A 14489-nucleotide genomic window follows, 5' to 3' on the forward strand; every position below is an offset into this window, starting at 1 on the left:
ATTAAATCATATGAAGAATGTTCATGAGTTACATCTATTTATTCCTAGTATTTATTACTAGGAAATAAACTATAATTACCTGTTTTGTTAAAAATAAATTACTGAATAGCCGTCTAAAGATAGGTCAAGCCCAACCGATCAACCAGCTAGTGATTTTCCATCAGCTTAAAGTATTTACCGTTCCCTTGGGCCAAATTTCATTCCACAAGGAACTGAGGACCAAGCCTAATTGGAGAATAAATCTCAGACATGCATCATGAGGAGTATAGATTTTATTTTATTTTCTACAAATAACTTGCCATGGAGGTGCCTTGAACTTCAGGAAAAAATTGGAGTTCTGAAGACAGAAGTGTAAGTAAGATAGAAAAGTGTGAACCCTTCCATCTTTTTCTTTTAGACAATTTAAAATTCAAGTTGTGTGCCCTTCTTTTAAAAGTGCAGACCGGTCTGCAACTCCAAAGGCCACAAAATGCCATAGAAATAAAAATGGATGCCTAACCTTTGAGGCAGTGCCAACCGGGCCACAGTCCCTCTGACCTTCTCCAACATAATCCTCTTATAACAGGTTTGTCATCCCCTTATTTGAAGTGCTTTAAAATATTATATAATAGGCAAAAACATCTTGTTTTAACCATATGTCATTATTTAATGGAGCAGTACAAAGCAGGTATATTTGCTCAGGTAAAATAAAATTGTAAAAAGGCTAAATATCAGAGGAATAAATTGGATATTAAACATTAAATCAAACTAACATGTACATTGATTTGTATTTTCACATTCAGACGGGAAAATTCACTAACACTCATCTATTTTCATGTCAAAGAAGAGCAATTAACTGCACGGCATGATTCATTCCAAACTATAGTTTCTCTGCATTTTGCTTGTAATTATTTTTTTTTTCTTTTTAATCTTTGGAAACTGGCTTTGTTTCCGTCTCCCATTTAATTTCTCAATTTTATGTAAAGCCTATTGACTTCAAAATTATCTCTGGGTGGGACAAATTAAGGCAAGGCTGTAGAAATCAATGACATGGAGATATTTGTAATGTTTGCTTATTGCTTGAAGCCAAGTCATATAAATTAGAAACCACTGGGATGACTGAAAATCAACGGGTAGGTTCCTTTATACTTTTTTCTTACATCAGGAATTTTAAAACTTAAGCCATGGCAGTGGTTGCTTAAAACTCCTATACAATCTCACTTTGAAGGTAATAATTTTCAGCTCAACTAAATGGGTTTAGGAAAAAGAAAAAAGAGAAGGTGATTTGAAAAGGAACTTAGTTGGTTATGAGTAGTAAAAATATTTTAGTAAATATTATTTTTTTCTTATTTTTAAAAAGTGGCAGTGGCCCATAGCCATATCAAAATTTTTAAATTATAAATTCATAAAGATTCCTCTAATTCTAATCCAATCCCAAACGGATCTTCTCTGCTTTCCCCCACTGAGCATTTGTGTCTTTCTCCCACAGTAAAAACCTATGCATTCAACATCAGTATATTAACTAATTTGTTCCATCCTGCAATGTACCACAACAACAAACATATTAATATTTCTTTATGGTTCTGTGTCAAGAAGTTTGGTGTCTGGATATTATATTTTGAAACTGAAAATATTACTAAATTGGCAGTTTTCATTAGAAATAGATCTGGAGAAAGCACACAGTTCTTTTTACTTCCTGATTCATTTTATTCAAAACAAAACAAAACAAAAACCCAAAACAGAGAAACATTTAACAAAGCCGCATGTTTCCTTCTTTTGGCTTGTCTTTTATCTTTCTGTGATATCAATTCAGTGAAGAAAATCAGAATAATTGGAAAAAGTATATATTGATAGTATGCTTATTCATGTATCTCTTCCATTTTGTATTCTGTGTGCTGCTAATAAACAAATTATTTCACAGCCAATTAATACGTCTGGTAAATACTAAATTAAAGGTATTTATAGTCACTATAGAAAGTGTAGGGTCTCTTAATGTGTTGACATAATAATAAGGGGGAGTAGAAAGGTCCCCAGACTTATTCCCTCATGAAATTTCCTTCAAAACACAAAGCGATTATTACAGTGGGTGGTTTCCCATGTATATGGTCATTTAACAACTACACCTTCCTGCAGGGCAAGAACCTTGTCTGTTGTTCCTTGTCACTTTATGTCCAGTGCCCAGCAGAGCGCAGGGCACATGTGCTTTCGATGAATTCAGGATAGAGCTTTGCAATACCCACCCATCTCCACACCATGGCTCTCTCTACCCCGCTTCTCTGTGTATTCCGTTTCCTCTATTGCACTTAAGATCATTTGATATAAGATATATATTATCTATGTAATTGTTCATTTCTTTTTCAGCTGTGTTCATTCTGCCAGCTAGCATTAAATCAGAGCCTGGCCTGTGGTAGGTCCTCAATAAATACTTGTTTTGTTAATGGCACACCATCAGTTTTTATTCATTTGGTCAGAAAAAGAACCTTAAAAATTAGCAATATTCTCTTACTACTTTTTCTAACATTAAATAATTGCTCTCTCATTGATCAGAAAACATTCCAATCTGAGAGCAATAAATAAATAAATAAATAAATAAATAAATATAAATAAATAAATAAATAATAAGGATGTAGACATTGTTCTTCTAGTTATGGTTTGGGGTCAATAAGTATCAGACCATCAGACTTAAAAAACCATAAGTATATCCATTTGTCATATGTATGTGTGTGTGTATTTGTATGTGTAATTGTCAGGTTCTTTAGGTATAATTTACATATGATACTATTTGCCCTTTTTTAACACGCAATTCTGTAAGTTTTGGCAAAACCTATATAATTATGTAGTCATCATCATAATCAAAATATAGGCATATTTCCAATCACTCCCAAAATTGCCTCATGCTCCTTTACTATTCATCTCCTCCTCCTCCCTGCCATTGTCCCTGCCAGACAAATAACCACTATTTGACTTGTCCTTATGGTCTCACCTTTTCTAGAAGAACCATATAAATGAAACCATACAGTGTGTAGCCTTTTGAGTTTGTCTTCTGTCTTCTAGCATATTGTGCTTGAGGTTTACCCATGTTTACTGCATGTATCAGCAGTATATCTTTTTTTTTATTATTATTATTATTGCTGGGTAGTTACCATGTATGAATATACAAATATTTGTGTATCCCTTTAACTGTTAAAAACATTTTAATTACTTCCAGTTTTTTAGAAATTATGAATGAAGCTACTATAGATATTTGTGTACAGGCTTTGTGTGTGGTATATCTTCATTTCTCTTGGATAAATACCTGGGAGTAGGATGGCTGGGCCATATAAGTGTATGCTTCACTTTTTAAATAAACTACCAAACCATTTTTTGATGTGGCTGTACCTCTATGTATTCCCACCACTAACAATTCATGGAATTTCTAGTTGCTCTTCATCCCTGTTCTAGTTGCTCTTCATCCCTGTCAGAATTTTTATTTTGAAGCATTCTAATAGGTGTGCGGTGGTATATTGTGATTTAAACTTGTATTCCTAAAGGGACTTATAATTTTGAATAACTTTTCTTTTTTTTCTCTCTCTCTATTTGCATCTATTCTTTGTAAAGTTTCTGTTTAATATATTTGCCCACATTTTAAAAATTGGGATGGTTGTTTTCTTACGGATATTTGAAAGTTTTTACATATTCTGGTGAGCAGTTCTTTATCATATATCTGATTTCCAAATATTTTCTAACTCTCTATGGCCTGTCTTTTTATTCTCTTAACAATATGCATTGAGCTTTTGACACCAAATGCTTTTTCTAACAGAGTGTCCTCTTGTGAATTGGAGATAGCAGACTAAACCTCTTTTAGTGGAGGTAACCTTTTGTACATCAATATACATATTGATTCCATGTTAACTGCTCAAGTCTATGAGGGACAGAATTGAGATAGTTGCTTTTACAATCATCCATTATATTGATATATTTGACTTGCTGTATCATTCAATCAAAAGCTCAGATTGCATCTCTAACCCTTATGCTAAACATAGGTAGATATGTGGCCTATTTATTAAGATATAAACTTTGAAAATGGACAAACCTGGCCTCTGGATTTTGTCTGGATCCACAATTACCAGCAGGATTTATCTAAAAGTAGAGGCCCAGTGCATAAAATCTGTGCACAGGTAGGATCCCTAGCAGCTACTGGCTACTGCCTACTGCCTGGGGCCTCCCTTCTCCAGCTACTGGCTGTTGGCTATTGACTGAGTCCTCCCTTCATTCAGTGCACATCATAGCAAGTGACTGAACTCCACTCCTATAAGGGGACACTTTGCATATTAGACTTTTATATATATATAGATGGTACAAATAAAGAAAAACTGGCTAGTGGGTTTTAAAATCCTCCTTTTTAGGTCCACTAAATTAGTATACATACTAGTATTTGTAAGAATTCATTCAAAATCCTCTTGTATCTCTCATATCACTGAACTAGGTAAATATATATTTTTTAAAAATGTGGCAGGAGGGAGGAAAACGAGACAAATTATTAAACTTTGTGAGACTTTGGTATTAAGTGACTATGCTTTCAACTTTATTGTATTAACTGTAAGGAGTAAGGTGATAATCTGTGATATCAGAGATTTTATAGGTTACAAATCTCTTAGTGTGGGAAGTTTTATTTGTTCTGAGAAAATTACTTGGATAGTGCTAAGTGGTATAGAAGAAAATGCACAAGGTAAGGAGACAAGAAGCCAATAACTAAGCTAAGATCAATGGTAACAATTGTTAATGTTTGGAGACTACCATGAATCAGACATAAAAGAAGTGAAAATAACTTCTCTGAATAACATTATGTATTCAACAGATGATGGATCGGAGCAGAAATATATTATGATTACCTAAAAAGGCAAACAGTCCTCCCAGATGTGTCTTCCTAGTAACCACATTGAATGTGAGCATATCTAATCACTGAGAAGAGAGAGGTGTTCATCTTGTAATGTCCAAGAGATAGGGCATTTTGGGTGGTGGAGCTTCAGTGTGAAGGTCCCATTGGCAAGCCCGGGTATGTTCTGAAGATGCGTATACTGGGTATATTTGACTTGAAGTTATGAAACCTAAGAATAATTTAAATAACATTCCTTGTTTTAATTTTTAGGTTTACACACAGCAGGTAATTTACTTGTCACACAGATCACCTAGATGAGAGTTCCAGTGCACACACTTTTATTCCTCGTCATGTCATTAATCAATAAATGAACACTGGTGTCATACATGAATTAGGACAATACGAGTTCACCCTGAAAGACATAGACTTCCATTCTTCCATGGAGTCATTTCTTCTCAATAATCATGTTTTTTGTTTTTTTAGTGTGTGTTTTTTTCCCTTAACTTAAGCTGTCTCATCCTTTTCTCAACATTTCTCTAAACTGACTGTACGTAACTCACCTTTGTGTTTAACTGTCTCAGGCTAGAGACTAATTCCTGAGGTTAGCATCCTAGTTATATTATTTCCCTAAGATGCACTAAAATAAATAACTGTGAAAATAAAATGTGTTTGTGCATGGACTTAGTTATTGGTTCTTGTCTCCTCACCTTGTGCATTTTCTTCTATACCACTTAGCACTATCCAAGTAATTTTCTTGCAAACCACACTTTGTAAACACTGCTCTGAACCTCAGCAGCTTTAAAAATGTAATGCCACCCTTGGAAAAGCCAGCTGACCTTCCCAGTAACACAAGCTCGTTAAATGCTTTTTACATTAGAAAATTATGTGCTACATAATAACATGACGAGGCAGATCACACAACTAGTCTCTCAGGGCCTCTTTTTCTTCTGTGGAAAATTAAGCCTTTTTCAACTGTAAATGATACATACTTTACTAGAAAGAACTATGGGTGGCACATATGAAAAATAGGAAAAAAAACAATCTGTGACCTTATAGAATTGAGTTAACCTCTCTAACCTCCATTTGCTCATCAGTAAAATAGATGGACTCATTAGTGTCTTAGGGTTGTTGTTAGGAGACTGGAAGTACTAGAGTGATGGGAGGAAAATCTGATGGTGTGATGTTCCAACAGCAGTTGAGTATGGTGGCCAAGAAGGAGTAATAAACATTTTCTGATGCGACTGAGAAGGATGCGAGTGACCATGGGTTAATGACATGGCAGTCATGGGTTATTGATTTAAGTTGGAATGCACTGGACTGAAAAGTGAGAGAGAGGTGGAAAAGTCACGCTAGAGATCTTGAAGATATTTGGCAGGAAAGAGGAATTGAAAGGAGAGACTAATTGGTAGGGAGTGCGGGGTGAAGTGAGGTTGGCTTGCCTTCTTTATTTTTAAGAAAGTAGAGCCTTTGAGAGGTTCAAATGCTGATAGGAAGGGACCAATAGAAAAGGATCAAAGGAGAAAGGAGATAATCAATATAGTTAAATCCCCCCAAAAGGGGCAGGATTAGCCTTGGAGAGGAGGGGGACATCTTTCCTATTAAAACATAAATAAAGGATAAAAAATAAATAACATTTCTCTTGGATGTAATTTCTTGGCCATCTATGTTGAGCAGCAGTTTGGAAAACTACAGGTGTTCTTAAGCTTTCCTTCCACTTGCTCTCTTTTGTGCCTCTCCTTTTCTGACGAGATTGAAAAAGAAATTGAACTGAACTAAACAGTAATGGGAAGACTAAGAGCAGCTTTATCAGGAGTGGAAGAGATTAACACTCTCAGGAAGTATGAACCTCCCATCTTAGGTTCTTGTCGGAGCTGCTGTGAGCAGGGCAGGGCAGGAGCACACACCTTCTTGGAGCAATGAAACAAAGAGGTTTGCTTAGGTTAGTGCAACCCAGAAGGCAGGGAGGACCTTCTCCATACCAAACTGAAAAGATTCTCTGTGGCCATTAGCATGGCTCTGTGGCGATTCCCACCCACTCTGATTGGTTCGTATCCAGTTCCAGTTTGTGAGATATTTTGAACTCTTCTCCCTGTCTGCAAAAATGTATTGAAAGAACGTAATCATACACTCACATATTAAATCAAGATGGATTTCTGTTGCTCCCACTTCTCGTTTGTGAGGCATAGGGCTTTTTGAGTTGCAAAGAAGGGCTTGAAATTACTCTGCTACTCTTTTGAAGACTAAAACATTAAGGGGATTCTCCTATCACCAATTATCCTGATTGCCCCAGGCACATCCAACACCATACTGGTACTCAGAGCAGTCAGATGCCTTCACCTTTGATTCATTCCTAGTTTGCATGCCTACTCTTTATCTCCCTTTCTAAAATCTCTGCCAATAATGAAAGTAAATTAGAGGATAAATAAATCAGTGAGTGGCAATCTTGACCAAGTCAGGGAGTCAGAATCAGGCAAGCTGCTTTCTTTGTCAACTTGTGATAAGTATTTGTTATGTGCAGGTTACTATATAATACTTCTTTGGATACAAAAATAAGAGCAGTAAATGGTATGTCTGTAAATTCCAGACCTACAGGTGTGCTCTTGAAGGGGGTCCATGGATAGAGCAACCTGTAGATCTTATTTAATCAATTTAAAAATTAAGCTTGGGATCAATAATTTCAAAAATATTTCAATAAACTATAAATAAAATATGTAGTGTGCTATTGAATTATAATGAGACATTTTATATCACCACTGATAAAATAGCATTGGCATGGCAGTCATAGTTCATAAGTGAAAACACAGTTTAATGAAATGGCATGTTATGAACTATAGCATATTGACTTGTAAACGATCTTATTTAAAGCAAGTTGCCATGCTCTTTGGCTTTTCATGGTCAGCAGCTGTCTTATTTTATGTTTCACTGAACAATGTGGTGAGATTTGTGTTTGAAGACTCACAAGTCAAAGAGAGAGGGAAAGAAAGGAGGCAACATATGTGTGAATGGCTCCAGAGCATGGCATCTTTGTAGGACTCAGGGTAGAATAAACTTGCCATTTTCCAAAATTTAGGATGTAAGATTAAGTTTTATGAATTTATTTTGTATATTTGTGTCCTCATTAAAGACACTTCATGCTACCATAGGAAATAGAATTTTAAATTAGAATCTTATCTATAGTTTTAATTTCCAATTTATAATTCTGTTCTAACATTTTATGGTAACATTAAAAATGATTGATTGATTTAGAGAAAAAAGAAGGGAGTGAGAGAGAGAGAGAGAGAAAGAGAGACCAATATTGATTTGTTGTTCCACAAATTATGCATTCATTATTTGCTTCTTGTATGTGCCTAGACCAAGGATCAAACCTGCAACCTTGGCGTATTGGAACAATTCCCCATCTCACGGAGATACCAGGCCTGGGCTATGATGAGAGTAAGGAGCTATGCCTAGTTAATTTTCTCACAAGTTTAAACATCTAATTAAAACATACATTTTTTGTATACTTAATGATAAGAGATAAGAAATATTCATAGGAACCCAATAGAAATCTGTGTGTACTCCCTCTTTCCAGGATATGTATGATCTTTGAGAGAGATAAAGATAAAATGTTACATATTATAAACTTTGATGGGGTTATTGTATATCATATTAGACCTGAGAAATGTCATGTTACAAATATGATTTCATGGTACTGTACTAGGTATCTAATATCTAATTTATCTGTGATTTGAGAATCAATTTACATTTTAATATGAAGTTTGCATTCCTAATTTGAATTTTGAGGCTCATTGAATTTATTTATTCTTAAATATCAACTAATAACCCTGTAAATATTATTCTGTCAAAACAAAAACACATTCAAAAAAGAAGGCACATTCTTTTGGATAACTTCTTCACATTGTTCATTTATAATAAATAAATTTGTGGGTAAATTGAAATTCCATTTTTATTTGTTTGGTTCAACTTACTTACTGTATACTTATGTAGATAGACAGATAGAGGGATAGTAGAGAATATTATGGTTAATCAGCTTCCCACTAATTTATTCTCATGAAAATAAAGTAACCTTGCAGCTCCAATACACTTTTAACAGTTTATGTAATCTTTCTTTGGTCTGTGTGTAATGATATATCATTCTCTGGCTTCAGACAGCAAGGGACTCTGCTGCATGGTTGATTAAAATAAATTACTTAGTTTATATCCAAATCATTAAAGAATCAGCTTGTTTCTGTATATTCTCTGTCAGTTCCACACTCCCTTGATGTGAAACCCCAAAGACCCAACTTGAAGAAATGGTATGATGTCTGAAAGTGGATGAAAGGAAATTTCTTTTCAGTTTCCCTGGAGACATTGTAATTTGATATGCTAGAAAAATCACTTTAAGAATATATGATGGATTAGAATATTATTTGTCAGCGTTGCACAGACAGTAGTTTTATATAACATCTCTGTACATTCATGCTTTTGATCTAAGCAGTATGTAAGACGTGTCAAGCAGTTATAAAATATTTACCTGACTACAGAAGATATGTTTTCCCATAGAAAAAAATTGACCTCATACCCTCTGCTGCTATGAATGCTGCTTAAGGCTGTCACCTCAATGTATTGAGTTTTCCTAGGTTCACAGTTTTTCGGGCAGATCTGTTTATTTTTTATTTTATTTTATTTTATTTTATTTTATTATACAAAGTAACTCAATATCATTATCTTTTACTTCTGACTTGCATTTATTTATTTACTTTTTAAATATTTTTTTTATTGATATTTTACAGAGAGGAGGAAGGGAGAAGATAGAGAGCTAGAAACATCGATGAGAGAGAAACATTGACCAGCTGCCTCTTGCACACCACCTACCGGGGATGTGCCCGCAACCAACGTACATGCCCTTGACCGGAATCGAACCTGGGATCTTTCAGTCCGCAGACCTACGCTCTACCACTGAGCCAAACCGGTTTTGGCTAGATCTGCTTTAAATTCTAATTATGACCAGTTACCTATGCTTTTCTGTTCTACTCTCACTGGAGACTTTGGCTTTCTCCTATGACTTTATTTTTAACTATCTTGTCATCTAAAATTCTGATATGCTATGTTAAAAAGTTATTTTTATTCCCTTGTGTTACTATACGTTTGAATGAGTTTTCCCCCAGAATCAACTTTGTTTACTAGCTAGGCTGACAATGTGCAGATCAGAAGTCACAAATTACTACCCCTTGGGCCAGCTTTATTTCACAGATGTGTGTCATTACACTGAACAGAATTATTAAAAAATTGAATCCGATGACAGCATTTATAAATGGGGTGATTGCATCTAAAAATTTCTGCTCTCTGAACATGCTGGCATGTTTTTCTCCTTCCCCTTGCAACCTTGTCTCTGTAAGCATTTGAGCTTTGGACCTTTGGTCTAGAACAGACCCATCATCTGACATGAACATTTTAGACAAATTATTGAATTAACATTTCAGAAAAATTTCTCTATTGACCAATGGCCTGAGAACATCTTTGGCAATAGTATAATTGACTTTTTATCTATTAAAACTCCATCTCTCTATATAACCATTCCAAAATGAATTTCTTCCATTAATCTCTTTCTTGTAACCCTAATCAACATTAATTGAAGACAGATGAGGGCCGAGGGGCGAGGGCCGAGATACAGATATTAAAATATATAAAGTGTGCCATCAGAGTGCTTGCAGTTCAATAGGAAAGTCAGTTATCTGAAAGAATAATAGCAATAAAATTTTACCATTACTACTTTAATAGAAACCCTCACTGATTGAATATTTTAAGTGCTAGGCATAGTAACGGTGTTTATGTCTGCATCCACTGTCTCCACTTCCTCGCTTCCCATTTGCTCTTCAAACCACTTCCCTCAGCCCAAGTTCCACTCTGCCCCGCAGAAACAGCTCTGTGCAAGGCCACCACCTGTGTCCATCTTCCTAAATCCGGGAGTCAGACTGCATGGCCAGGAGCACATTATTCATATCCTGCTCCACAGATGGCTCCTCTGTAAAACTGACAATATCAGCACCCATTATGTACATTGCATGGGATAATTCACGTGAGGATGGATCCAATGGGATACCTCGAGGATTGCAGTGATTATCCATGTAAGCCTTTAAAACAATGTTCGTGAGATAATAAGGGTACAGTACATAGTTATTCCTGTTATTGTTATTATTAATTATACATTACTACTATTACTAGTTATTCTTGCACCAGTATTTGACACAAATGTGCATTCCCTTCTTCTTGAAACACTCTACCCTGGTTTGCTGTTTCCGACATCACACTCTCCTGGTTTGTGTGTAATGTGACTGGCCCTGGTTTTCTTTTCTGGCTCCTCCTTGTGAGACGCACAGATAACTGGAGGGCCCCAAGGCTTGATACAGGGCCTCCTTCTCTTTTCTGTGTAATTTCTCTCCATAGTAACCATATTTTTTCTGTGGATTTAGATGCCATCTTTGTTCTTACGATTATAAAATTTATATCTCCATCCCAGACTTTTTCCCTAAATCCCAGGCTTGCATATCCAAGTACCTCCTCCATATATCTAGTAAGTATCTCCAATTTGAACTCCTGATTCCTTTCACATTTTGACTCTTCTTCCCATTTTGACTCTTTCTCCAGAGAGTCCATTCTCCACAAAGCAGCAGAATTACTTTTTTAAGTAATTCGAGTCGATCAATGCATTTTGGTTGATTGACTGATTGCTGTGAGCACCATGTATTTGCTGACATTTCTGCTGAGGTGTGACAGCTGTTTACTCTCACCGCATCTTTGGGGAGATAGAATTCAACAGCACTCATGGTTTCCAACTACTCTCTGAGTTCATATTGTAATTTGCTGCTGAAATTCTAGAAGAAAAAAGAATTGTAACCACCAAAGATGATTGACCATCAGGGGGCTCCAGCGAGTGGGTTTATTTGTGAAGTCCATCTGAATTGACTATATCTGTTTACAGCAAATCTAAGGCTGTGATTTACTTTGTATCCATGTACCATAAAGTCTGCTGGTGCAAAGAGTAAAAAACTCAGACAATGAGCTGCTTGTTTCGTCAGTGTTTATTAGACCAAATAGTTGATTTAATTTTATTTTCTGATTGCCTTGTTGAATTCGTGTTGTGTAAATAGAACCTATCAGAAGAATAAACCTTCTCCCGGTGATTCTCAAACCTCTCCTTCCTAAGACCTTCTTTCAAGACTCTGTGATAAGTATGTATGAATATGCATAAATGAGTGAGTCCTATTAATGTGTAAAACGTATAATCAAATAAGTGCTCTCATAGGGCTCATCTTGCATCATTTCTCCATAAGAATCCAAGGCTGTATTATGTGTAAGAATGTAAGGAACTTACTTATTATAGAGTTGGTTGGGAGTGCAGTGTACTTCACCGTATTTTTAAAATATACCTTATAACTGTGGGATGGGTTATGTTATATGATAATAATTCTTCACATAGTAAGCTTTGTGCATATTCCATTTCTAAAATTCTCAGTTACAAAGTAAATAAAACTAATATACATGAGATCTGTCTTTGATATTTAGGGGGAAACAATTTATCTACATTAAGAAGAGAAATTCAAAGCTTATCCTTCACTCTTTGTTGATATCTCAAATATTACTCATATACTTTCTCTTTTTATCATTGCTATCACTAATTACACTTATAAGTGGTATGTAATACAGATTAGGATCAGATCAAAACCCCTGACACCCATGGCATATAGCATTGCGCACCTATTGGCCTTGCTGGCCATGGAGGTGCACTGGCAGATGAGCAAGCTCAGGCCCCTTCTCCTGTGAAACAGTAGAGGCAAGAAAAGAAAAAGCATAAAATTAAAATTGTCTGTGGAGGATTGGGGTGATCATACTAAAACCTGAATTTGGGTAGCTGGCCCAGGAAACTGATGAGAAATAGAAGAAAAAGGCAATAATTTTACACTCCTCAAGACGCACACGGATGTACCAGAACTCTCTCCCCCATAGTTACCATGCTGAATGGGAGAGATTCCCACACATACCTAACTCTTTCAAATATAACACATTTTCCCTTGTGTGAAGTCTGTCTGGATTAACTATATCTGTTTACAAATGTACAAGTTGTGGATAACTGGTAATCTGATTTACATAGGTCTGAGACCTCAGGGGCCATGTGCTAACTGGTCTATATTATCGTAGGAGTTATTTTATGGCTCTGATTCTTTGTGCAAACTGAACTAGAGAATGGCAGAAGTTGTTTTGAATTGTCTTGTCATTACCTCCATCTCTCATGTATAGACTATGTCAATGTCTGTAAACTGGTTGGGTTGTCTGTGTGGGAAGAAAAGAGGAGCAAAATACAACCTAAAACCAAAGAGTAAAGATAAAAGAGCACAGAATAGCACTCAGGCCCATGGTTTGGTTCTGAAGATGGTGTTTAGAATTGTTTGCAATAATTTTTTTTATGGGGATTTTCTTGTTTTGACACTGGAAGATGTGGACAATTGTTGGAATGCCAACTTTGGAGTGAATGGTCAAAAGTCGAAAAGTTGTAAGAATGTGTATGAATGAATTTAAATGATATGTTTCAGATGAGACAAAACAAGACCTTTCATGTAGAAAACAAACCCAAAAAGCCCATTTTATTTGGTTCAAAAAAGGAAGAGGCTATTTTCTAGAGAGCTTGAAAGTTGTGCCACTGTTGTTTTGACATATCATTCTCTAGTAAAAGCTGTGAAGACCCTGTATTCAGAATAGCTAAAAGAAATATCTTTCACCTTTTAAACTGATCTTAAAAGCATTTTACCAGCTTTTATTCTGAGCAATATATTCTTAAGAAATTTTCCTTTTGCACTTCCAAACAGGAGACTTCTTTTCATAATGTACTATATTGACTTTGTTATCTAAGCTCAGCACCATTCAGACTCAGAGGCCTGCTTATCTAAAGGGCTTAATTACAACTGAATATCTACTTGGAGAGAGTTTGAAACTTCACTTTCAGAATATTGCCCAATATGTTTTCCATTTATTCTGAGTAAAACACTACAGATAGTACTAGGCCAAGAGCTTTCTTTATCTCCCACCATAATCCACTCCTCTTGTTATATTTAAGTACTACTTCTATTGAAGGAGGCAAGGCTTATGGGACTGATTTGAATTGGCCTCAGCCATCTTCCGCTATTTAGGAAAAGCCAGGCTGCCTGCAACATTGACCACCTTATGCTCATCCCCCTGATGTACTACTTATAACTCTTCTGGACCTTTTCTGCAATATTTTTTTAAAAGAAAGGGGAATTTCTATAATGAAACATATTAAAATTGTTAGCAATGTTTTACATACATTCTTCTCTAAAATGTCACTATCAGCTTTTTGGAAAAACAGGGTGATGCACACAAGATAAAATATTTAAGTATCTAATCATTAAATCAGAAGAGGAAATCCGCAGACTTTATCAGAAATAACAGGCACTGTTACTCGTAGCTCTAAGATGTCAACAAGTTTCTGAATGTTTCAGTGGTTTTAGAAGTGTTTGCTCTTGTTCTGCCTGTAGCCACTACAAATACAATTTGCAATTGGAGGCTTGTTGCAGTTATGAAATATCTGTGAGTTTATCATCAAGAGAATGACTTCAAAAACTCTGAATGGAAAGTTAGATGTGCCCTGTTGGTAAAT

General features: G+C 35.6%; 1 protein-coding gene across 5 annotated transcripts in view; it reads left to right on the forward strand.

Annotated features, from left to right (window-relative positions):
* Positions 1–14489, forward strand: part of B3GALT1 (beta-1,3-galactosyltransferase 1) — a 472142-nt gene that overhangs the window by 275121 nt on the left and 182532 nt on the right. For 2 of the 5 annotated variants that reach the window (XM_084891324.1, XM_084891326.1), the window contains one exon: positions 11968–12048. The exons of the other annotated variants lie outside the window; for them this stretch is intronic. The gene's annotated coding sequence lies outside the window, so the exon portion shown is untranslated. The remainder of the gene's footprint in view (positions 1–11967; positions 12049–14489) is intronic. 5 annotated transcript variants of the gene reach the window in all.

Source organism: Pipistrellus hanaki (genome assembly GCF_964339955.1).
Source record: "Pipistrellus hanaki genome assembly, chromosome: 8".
Lineage (NCBI taxonomy): Eukaryota > Metazoa > Chordata > Mammalia > Chiroptera > Vespertilionidae > Pipistrellus > Pipistrellus hanaki.